The sequence below is a fragment of the Copidosoma floridanum genome, unplaced genomic scaffold (assembly GCF_036245765.1).
Source record: "Copidosoma floridanum isolate Cflo_tuat_1 unplaced genomic scaffold, Cflo_Japanese_pri ptg000004l, whole genome shotgun sequence".
Lineage (NCBI taxonomy): Eukaryota > Metazoa > Arthropoda > Insecta > Hymenoptera > Encyrtidae > Copidosoma > Copidosoma floridanum.
Window position 1 is genome coordinate 32,697,960 of NW_028321881.1, and position 10,761 is coordinate 32,708,720.

Genomic DNA, 10,761 nt, shown 5'->3' on the forward strand with positions numbered 1-10,761 from the left:
CGCGTGGAAATAGGAGCATATAGGCGCACATTTTGGAGACACGTGAAAGGGGTATACCGAATGTGTGCTTACAAGGAGACTAGCGGAAACGTCGACTATATATATCTATATATCTGAGCACACAGTCAAAGCAAGCGACGACACGAGTTTTTCTCTTTGGACTGCAACCGAGTATATGCTACATATATTTAACTGAATCTTGCTCTCGCGCTCTTGCATCAATGTTGTCTTATCAGTCTGATTCAATTAAATCGTGGAACTAAATCCTCATAACTATATCCACAGAGTTTGATTTCAAAACATTTTTTCTTTATTTTTCCCGTACGTTAATACTTACATTTAAATCCAGTATTATTTTTAAAAAATATTCAGCAATTTTTTAAGAATGAAGGTTTAGCTATAACCACTAATTTATTATGTTTCCTCAACATAATTTTTATATACTGTTGGACAAGCTCCGGAGGTTGTCAATGAACATATCCGACTTCAAGATCTTTTTTACCCAAACTACCGATAGCTAAGATGATTAGGGCTTATGCCACTGCTTTTTTTGTTTTGCTATCTAAGGATCGATCCCTACTGTCGGCAGATTTTTTTTTTGTTTTGTTATTATGTGATTCATTATCCTGGATAGTTTTTTTTTATATATGTGTTGTACTTAAATTTATAATTAATGTTGCAAATCCTTTTTTTTCTATGCATCGAAATAAATATATTTTTAATACTAATTTTATTAAGTAATTTAGTAAGCTGATTACTTATTGTTAGGAAGGCCATTTCGTAATCTCTCTACTCATCTCGGGGATTAACGTTACTCAAGTCTCTGTGTAACTATGTAGGTATAGCACCTTGCGTTAACTTTCATACGTGTGTGCAGCTTGAAGGTATAGTGTAAGTATAGTCCAGTAAGTGTAAATATACATACCTTAAGGTTAGTACACTCTATCAAAGACGTTAAATAGAATAGACCGGGCACGCTTATCGAGGCGGCTGAATCGCACACTGAAAGAGACAGCAATAGGGTCGGAAGAGTATCTTTCCCTCTCTAGGGAGATATGGTGATCAGGGGAAAGGTCAGAGAGGTATAGGAAGGTACCTTCCTCTCCATGTCTCCCTAGAGAGAGAAAGATACTCTTCCAACCCTACTGCGGTCTCTCTCAGTGTGTGATTCAGCCACCTCCACAAGCGTGCCCGGTCTATCCTATATAAAGTCTTAGCACTTGGTTATAAAAAAAAAGTATGTATAGTCCTTACTCGTTCTATACTACATATCCTGTAAATGTGAATCCGCAATTTCGCATACTTGCATACTTATGTATTACGTTCATGGGAGCTTCTACGTTCTTTTAAGTAGAATCTTCTTTACGTGGGTAAAATGTTGATTATTACGTCCAAGGAAGCTTCTACGTTATTATCGGTTTTCCACGATTTAGTTTTGCGTCTCAAGTGGAAAATAGTTTTCCATCGAGCTTACAAACATGCAAGTGTACACAAATTACGTATACTTATGTGATTTTTTTGTGCGAATAGACACAGCGTTAAAGTTATAAAACTCCTAAATATAAATTTGTTCTTTTATTTATCATCGCCCGTAGGCTCAGACATGGCATTTTTTTACACGAGCATAGTGTTAATTAGCCATCGGTGCACCTGAGTTATAACCAGATGTTTACATACGTACATAAACATCTGGACCAACTCAGTCACACCTATGATCACGTAGACAAAGCGTCAGAGAAACAGTTACGTGACCTTTGAGAATTAAGAGCACAGGCGGAAGAGCGAGACCTGAATGGTGACCAGACAATCACCCATCCAAGTACTAACCGTGCCAAAAGCAGCTTAACCTCGCAGATTTTTTTAATTTTTTTATTTATCATCGCCCGTAGGCTCAGACATGGCATTCTTTCACACAAGCATAGTGTTAATTAGCCATCGGTGCACCTGAATTATAACCAGATGTTTATAAACGTATACAAACATCTGGACTAACTCAGTCACACCCTGTGATCACGTAGACGAAGCGTCAGAAAAACAGTTAATTGACCTTCAAGAAACAAGAGTGTTCGGATTAGAAGAGGTCTTTCAGGGATAAGGGTTATTTTTCACCTTTAAGGAGCTCCGGTCGGCTACAGACTGGTGGGGAGCGGCACACGCATGATTTTAACTATCGAATTTAATTGTATTCACATGAGTAGTTTATTTCACTTATGTGCGCGTCGCCCCCGCTCGTCTGCCTTAAGCCTACGCGGGGGTGCCTGCCTTCGCGACTCGAGCTGATCGGTCTACTCCTCGCTTGGTTGTCTCGCGGATAGCAAGTAGCCGCTTCTTCATAGCTACTAAATTAAACGCACACGAATTGTTTCTTTCGTGGTATTGCAAAGGATTTTCTGCATAGTTCCTTATTTTGGCTTTTGATTTTTTTTGTTGAATCGCCTCTTCTGCTGAACGACTTGTAAGTCAAAATTTTGCTTGTTTCTCTTTATGCTACTTTGTTAAAGACCAATAGTTTTTTTGTCGTTTCTACCTTATCTCAAAGTAACTCTGAAATCTTTGTTCGCTATTAGTTAGAGAAATATTTCGAGAAATACTGCGTAAATCCATCAAACTGGATTTACTGGCATACTGACATTTTTTGTTCAGATTAATTTTCCTTGTAACCAGATATTTCTTTAATCATTATATGGTTGCATAATTTTATTTTTATTTGTTTACTCTACTAATATTTTTAATAAAAGAAACACGCGGGAACTTAAAACGTAAAGTTTTGAAAGAATTGATTTGATTATTCCACCTAAAAATTCAGTTCTCTAAATCGGCAAAGAAAATCCACACAAGTTTTTTTTTACAATTCCATAGAAAAACTTAACAAAATAATAATTTGTCGGCATAAACGAATCAAAATACAATTTATGGCTCGAATTTCAATTGAGTCATAAAGAATTCGACACGGACATTGAAACAAAGAACACAGGCGAAAAGGCGAGACTTGAACAGTGTTGGCAAAGACGATCTTCGCATACCCCCACGGCTATCGGAACTTTCTGTTGCAAAAGTTCCGAAGCCAATCAGAGCAGAGCTACAGCAGGAGTGTTGGGGAACACTGATTTCTCCTGTGAACCATAACGCAAGGGCCTATCCCCACACAACCCAGGGCACTTACGGGTCACTTTATTTATTTATGATTAATAAAATAATAATGCAAGAGCCTATCTTCACACAACCCAGGACACTTACTGGTCACTTTATTTATTTATAATTAATAAAATAATAGCGCAAGCGCCTATCCCTATATAACCCCGGGCACTTACTGGCTGCCAAAATTATTAATAAAACAAATATAATGATGCAAGCGCCTATCCTCACATAACTCGGGGCGCTTTTTGGTCACCTTGATTATTTATAGTGAATTGAATAATACCGCAAGCACAAATCCCCACACGTTCTGCGGCACTTGGGGTATTCAATTAATCATAAATAATTAAAGGAGCCAGTTAGCGTCCCGGGTTGTGGGGATAGGCGCTTGTGTTATTTTGGAAATCATAAATAAATTAAGTGACCAGCAAGTGTCCAAAGTTGTGTGGGGATAGGCCCTTGCGTTATTATTCACAGGAGAAATAAGTCTTCCCCTACACTCCAGCTGTAGCTCTACTCTGATTGGCTTCGGAACTTTTCAAACGAAAAGTTCCGATAGCGGTGGGGGTATGCGAAGATCCCCTCTGCGACACCGCGACCAGTAACCTCGGAGATAGACGGAACTGCAACTCTACCGTTGCGCCACCGCGACCACACTCCTAAATATAAATACAATCATTTTATAAACTGTTGAGAGCATTAATCAATCACTTTTTGTACTACCACCTAATCGATAAAAATCTTTTACACATATTTCCAAGTGTATTTAATCGTTGGCTGCATTAATACTTAAAACTAACCGGTAAATTTCAAGTTAGATCTAAATTTGAACGATTTGTAGTGAGGGACAATGTTGAAATTGAAATTTCGTTCTTAACTTCGTTCCCATAATACCCAAGGCCTTAATACTATTCAGTGAACATTTGCATATTGTAGTTGACTTAGTAGGTAAATCTTTGTTAAAAATTCTGGGGGTCAATCAACATACAACAGTACTATTGAAAAGACCTTATTGCTCAAAACTTTCTGATTATCTTCTTTACGAAATAAGACAGTTGAGTGAAATAAGTCCCAGGCTGCTGTCAAGTATCTATGTAGAAATGTGTACGCATATGTAGCTTCAAAAGTTGAAGTAAAAAAAAAGATTGCAAGCTGTGTTATTCGCATTTATCAGTGTATGCTAAATACCTACATACTAATCTCAAAGAAGATAAATTAAATTTAGATCGTGATGCAATTGGCATGTCTTCGTTTTAGAAAACAAATACACTAAGCAAGCTGCAGGAAGATGGGTCTGTAAATAGAGTAAAACAATAATAACAAGCCCAGATTGCTAAAAAACCAAGGTTATTGCGTTATATTGCAACAATTAAACAAGTATTCCAATCCAACACATTAACATACTATAACCTGACTTACCTGTCAACTATTAAAATTGTCTTCCAATCAAATCCAACGACTTTACATGATTCTACATAAAGTTTTTCCTGGGCTTAGTTTTCAGTTCAGGTCGAGGATTGAACTAATATGGTGACTTACTACAAGAAATTGTTCCAAGAGTCAAGTCCCATATGATAGCCATGGTGCGAAATGAGGATCCGTGTGTACGCTTATTGGGATCAGAACAACAGAGGGTTAAGGAACAGTGTGGCAAACATAGACATACAAGATATAGACTGCTCGTTCATATTATAGACATGTAAGAAATGTAGACTGCTCGTTCTAATGTACGGCGCTGAAGCACGAGTAGAAAGAGACACAACATCGAACGTGGGTATATGTCTCTCTCCTGCATTGCCAGAGATAGGGGTCAGTAAACGAAGTCTGCTCACGCACTTCCCTACCATCAACAACGTGCGAGAGAGACAAATATTCACGTTCGATATTGTGTCTCTTTCTACTAGTGCTTCAGCGCCGCCGCTGTACGTAAGAACGAGCAGTCTATTTCTTATATGTCTATGGCACGATGGGGCTATCCTGCCATAGAAATATTATAAGATAGAGGAGCTATTCACATAGACATTTTTGCTTATTTCATTGTGAACGTTCATATTGAAAAAGGGGTTACACTGTTCCGCTAAACTCAAATTGAGTGAACAGACTGAACAGACCTATATTGTGTTCTCTGTCAGTCAACATAGTTGCGACCATAGAGATATTATAGATAGAGTAGGCAAGCCTGTGAGTGCAAGCGTTGACACGTTAAAAAGAGATGCAACATCGAGCTACCTTTCTATCTATCTCTGTGATCGCTATTTATTGCCTATGCCCACATATACGTAATCTATAATATCTCTATGGTTGCGACCATGCACTTTGTTGCCTGATGCATGGAAAAAGAGGTATAGGTCTGTTTAGTCTGTTCACTCACTGTTGGGTGTGAACACAGCCGATCTCACATGGATTGCCTGGTTCGAATTCAAAGGAATGAGATATAGATATAGGGGGGGGGCTTGTACTGTATAGAGGGGTTGTTTAAGTTAAATTAAAAAAAAAAAAAATAATACAAAAAAAAACAAATAGTAATTAAAAATTAAATAGAATTAAAGGGAGAGGAAAGTTAACACAATAAGAACAACTAATTAATGGGAAAAAGCCTATGGCATAAAAAACCCAGATTTATTAAAAAACGAATCAGAATTAATACAATTGAAGAAAAAACAGTTAAACTAATTATACCATTAATAATGGGACCAATAATAAGCCTATGTTGTGTTAGTATGGGTATGTGTAAGGATGTGCGGGAGGCCCTGGTGGTAACGACTCCCAGTGTGTGTGAATTCAAGGCGAATGAGGGAGGAGTGATCTCCTTTGCGAACCGGCGGGCCCTGCACGGTCGCACGAGTCAGCGCAAGCAGCGATGGGATATAGTTCCGGCCAGATTTGGGAATTCTCTAGGATCCAACCTCTCTGACGTGGGAAATGACTAGATCAAAAAAAAAATAGTACCGAAGGTGACGCACGAGATTCAAATAAGGTCCAATAACACAAGCGCCTATCGCCTGATGACCCAGGGCGCTTACTGGCCACTCTTTTAAATAAATAATTATTAATAAATAACACAAGCGCCTATCACCTACTGACCCAGGGCGCCTACTGGCCACTCTTTTAAATAAATAATTATTAAAATAACACAAGCGCCTATCACCCAATGACCCAGGGCGCTTACTGGACACTCTTTTAAATAAATAATTTTTAATAACACAAGCGCCTATCACCCAATGACCCGGGGCGCTTGCTGGCCACTCTTTTAAATAAATAATTATTAAAATAACACAAGCGCCTATCACCTAATAACCCGGGGCGCTTACTGGCCGCGCTTTTAAATAAATAATTATTAATAAATAACACAATGATTATTCATAAATATGTCAAGCACCGTCTTCCTGATGATCCAGGACACTTATTTGCAACACTATTAAATGATAAAAAGTTGATCGATAACATATTAAACATATCACAATTTCGATTGCTTATCTAGTACGACAAAGATCTTTTTGATTGGCGCTCTTGTAATTACTTGATAATTTAGTATTCAATAGTAGCCAGTAAGTACCCCGGGTCATTAGGTGATAGGCGCTTGTGTTATTTTAATAATTATTTATTTAACAGAGTGGCCAGTAAGCGCCCCGGGTCATCAGATGATAGGCGTTTGTGTTATTTATTAATAATTATTCATTTAACAGAGTTGCCAGTAAGCGCCCTCGGTCATTAGGTGATAGGCGCTTGTGTTATTTAGTAATAATTATTTATTTAAAAGAGTGGCCAGTAAGCGCCCCTGGTCATCAGATGATAGGCGCTTGTGTTATTAATAATTATTTATTTAACAGAGTGGCCAGTAGGCGCCCCGGGTCATTGGGTGATAGGCGCTTGTGTTAATAATTATTTATTTAAAAGAGTGGCCAGTAGGCACCCCGGGTCATCAGGTGATAGGCTCTTGTGTTATTTACTAATAATTATTTATTTAAAAGAGTGGCCAGTAAGCGCCCTGGGTCATCAGGTGATAGGCGCTTGTGTTATTTACTAATAATTATTTATTGAAAAGAGTGGCCAGTAAGTGCCCCGGGTCATCAGGTGATAGGCGCTTGTGTTATTTACTAATAATTATTTATTTAAAAGAGTGGCCAGTAAGCGCCCTGGGTCATCAGGTGATAGGCGCTTGTGTTATTGGACCTTATTTGAATCTCGCGCGTCACCTTCGGTACTATTTTTTTTTTGATCTAGTGATTTCCCACGTCAGAGAGGTCGGGTCCTAGAGAATTCCCAAATCTGGCCGGAACTATATCCCATCGCTGAGCGCAAGGCTGGTGAAAGCGGGCCGACGCCCGAAAGTCGAAATTAACTACCACCTGCGGCAGCTCAGTAATGATGTTATGTGAATGGCGTATTCGGGTGAGGACCCTGATTCCGGAACGAGAAACGGGATTGAACGGATGAGACGTGGCGTGATGACAGCGGGATGACAATATACACTGAGTATGGTGTAACAGACGTGTGATTGGTATAATAGACGTATGATTGATGCAGGTAATGGTGTGATTGAATGCGGATGCGTGGATAGAAGTTAACCTAAAATGATGTTGGATATATGTAGACAGAGATACTGAGCGGATGATGATAGAGGTTGTAGGGTGACGTGACGTATGGATAAGCTGTTCGTTGACGTGAGGTGAAATAATTAGCGAGATATGTGTTGAGCAGGGCGCAGATGATGCAGATGGGATAAGCGTAGGCGTGCAGACGGGTGAAAAAAGATAAGTCGAGAGCGACTGTGAAGGTGATTCCGGGTAGAGAAGGGTTGGATAGAAAACAGAAGAGTAGCACGAACGAGAGGAGAAAAGGTTGTGATGACGATGAGGACGAGCAAGGGATCGATGGATGAACGATGAGCAAATGAGAATGGAGGCTGTAGAGGCACAGACTTAGCACGACGCGTGCTTAATGAGATGTGATGAAGAGGCAAGTCATGAGAGAATGAGAGGTCGAGTTAATGAACGAAAGATGAAGATGAAATACAAATTAAATGAATTGTGATAAAAAGACTTAGCGTCTCGATGTCAATGTCCTGAGTCCTGGGGCTCGATGACAGCGACGAAATCTTCTGCTGACGGTGCAGACTGCAAGCGATAAAAAAACACCAAGCGTGAAGATGCTTCTAATTCGGCAGGCCAAGCAAGAGAGAGAGTGCAAGCGAAAAGCAACTGACAAGTCCTGAAGTCCCGCCCCTCCCGTCACCGTGCCGATGGGACATGAGCCAATCAGCGACGGAGGCGGGCGCGCGCAAGGCTCCAGGGAAAAATGAGGTGCGTGCGATTCTGGAATTCGGAACGAAAAGGAATTTGCTCAATTCCGTCCCTCGACGGAACACTCACTTTGAGTTTAGCGGAACAGTAGAACCCCCTTTACAATATGAACGTTCACAACGAAATAAGCAAAAAATGTCTATGTGAGTAGCTCTAGAGTAGAAAAGCCATAGGGTGTCATGTAAGTGGAACCGTCCACTGGAGAAGAAAGAGATGAACGATTTCGGTACCTGTTCATCTCTCTTCACAGTCTTCACCCTCTTTGCTGATTGGTTGTAGTTTCCAACAGTTTTAAATACACCTATATCCTATATCTTTACTCACGCCGCCTCAACTTCACTGAGAGCTGTCTGCTGAGTAAACGTAAACAATACATATAACCTCATTGTGTGTGCACCATCACCAATAATGTTACAGAAAAATTGTGAATTAGTTCTGTAAGAGTGATAAAAATGACAATAACTTGTGTTATTTGCAAGAAAGAATCAAACCCTTATGACAAAAGCCGGAGCTTTCACAAGTACGTATGTTTTTGAAATGTTTATGAAAAAAATAAGTATATCCAAAAAATGTAAAAATTTTTACCTTATTATAAAGTAAATTAAAAACTCAATATTGTAGTAAGCTTAGCAATCTTATATCAAGTATTAATCTTAAATAATTTTTAGATTTCTTGACGATTCTGAAATGAAAAGAAAGTGGATAGAGGTGATAGATAATTGTAAAATTACGAAAACTTCTACTGTTTGTAGTGATCACTTTAAAGCTTTTTCATTTCATGACACATCTGGATACACTTCAAACAGAAGATTATTATCAAGTTATCAAGTGCAATCCCAAAAAGAGGAACATTCATGTTATTTAAAGCCACACATAAAGTATCAGGAGAAATTAAACAAGAGTAAGAACTGTTAATTTTTTTTTTTGTTTTGGTTTTATCGATGTATACCAAAGTAAGTTTCATTATTAATTTTACAGTTCCTGTCAAGTAACGACTAAACAGCACAAGTTACAAACGCAAAGTTTGTTGTCAATGAATGCTCTCAATACTAGTGGTGTTCATAATACTTCAGTAAACGAGGAAAAAACTGAGGCTAAGTAAGGGGATTTTTATACTTATTAATTTTAAAAAATAAATTGAAACAAAAAATGAAAACTAATATACTTATCCAAATATTTGTTTCAATACATGTATATTTCTCAAAAAATTTAATTCATTCCTAAATTGGTAATCCAAATATTATGTGCAATTTCAGTAGCAGTATTAACCACAATGATGACATTTTTTCATCCCAAAGCTGTGAAAGTGAATGTAAAGCAGCTCCATCGAAAGCAGATTCTCCAGTTTTGTGTAACAAAAAAAATATTTCTTCGAACATGAAAAGGTTCGTACATGAATTGATTTATATTTCATACGACAAATACATTCAAGAATGCCAAAGTATTTGTGAATTGATGAAATTTATTTGTTTCATAAAATATAATGTAACGAGGCAAAATGGCCTCTATATTCTAAAATGCTCTCGCTGATGCAACGTGTTTACAAAGAGCATTAATTTGGCGCTTCTCCGAACTGTTTGTTTTTCGGGAGCTGTATACACGCTGAGAGGAGGGGACGAGGACGCTAACGGACAAATAGCTGAAATGCAGAGACACAGCCGCGCCAGCAGAAAAGGACAAGAAAAGTGCGAACGCGACTACCGAGACACAGCAGCTGCTAAGTATCAGAATGACTGCGAGAGGAGATACGTGGCGGCGGCAGTGGCGGCGACCATTGCTTGAGCAAGAGATCGTGAGTGAGTCTGGAGTAGAGCCTCGAGCTGCACGCTTAAGCGAGAGCTTCGGTGGTTTTGCGGGATTTCGTGTCGAGAGTTGAGAGAGAGAGTTTTCGAGAAGGTGCGTTGAGTGTTGAGAGAAGAGAGAGGAGTGTGCGTGCGAGACGAGAAGCTGCTGTGTTCTCCCCGGACGACGAGGTCTCCAGGTCGAAGACTACGGCCGCTGAGAGAAGAAGCAAAGAGAGAAGAGTTGAAAGAGAGAGAAGAGAAAAGGTGAAGCCGCAGGACGAACGACCCGCTCGAGGACACCAGACGACATCACGCCAGGTTGGACTTGCGGACGTTTGACCAGGAGGTGAGGCTAGAGAGAGAGAGAAGTAGTGTGTAGCGTAGACCGTGCGAGAGAGACATTGTAGTATATACAGTGCGAGAGAGAGTGAGAGAAAGTTTGGGTTGACGAGACGAGGCGTACGAGAGACCGCGAGGTGCATGGGAGGGCCGCCATTTTTTGTGCGTGTTGTCGTGTATAAGAGTAGATAGTAGAGTAG

At 39.4% G+C, this 10,761-nt stretch overlaps 1 protein-coding gene and 1 long non-coding RNA gene across 3 annotated transcripts in view; one reads left to right on the plus strand and one right to left on the minus strand.

Annotated features, from left to right (window-relative positions):
- Positions 1–4,758, minus strand: part of LOC106644921 (uncharacterized) — a 115,253-nt gene extending 110,495 nt beyond the window's left edge. For both annotated transcript variants that reach the window (XM_089598025.1, XM_089598024.1), the window contains exon 1: positions 4,555–4,758. The gene's annotated coding sequence lies outside the window, so the exon portion shown is untranslated. The remainder of the gene's footprint in view (positions 1–4,554) is intronic.
- A 4,015-nt stretch (positions 4,759–8,773) lies between these two features.
- On the plus strand, positions 8,774–9,530 carry LOC149375817 (uncharacterized). Its single transcript, XR_016293663.1, has 3 exons — positions 8,774–8,958; positions 9,107–9,339; positions 9,417–9,530. It is a non-coding gene; the product is annotated as an uncharacterized LOC149375817 (long non-coding RNA).
- The last annotated feature ends 1,231 nt before the right edge of the window (positions 9,531–10,761 follow it).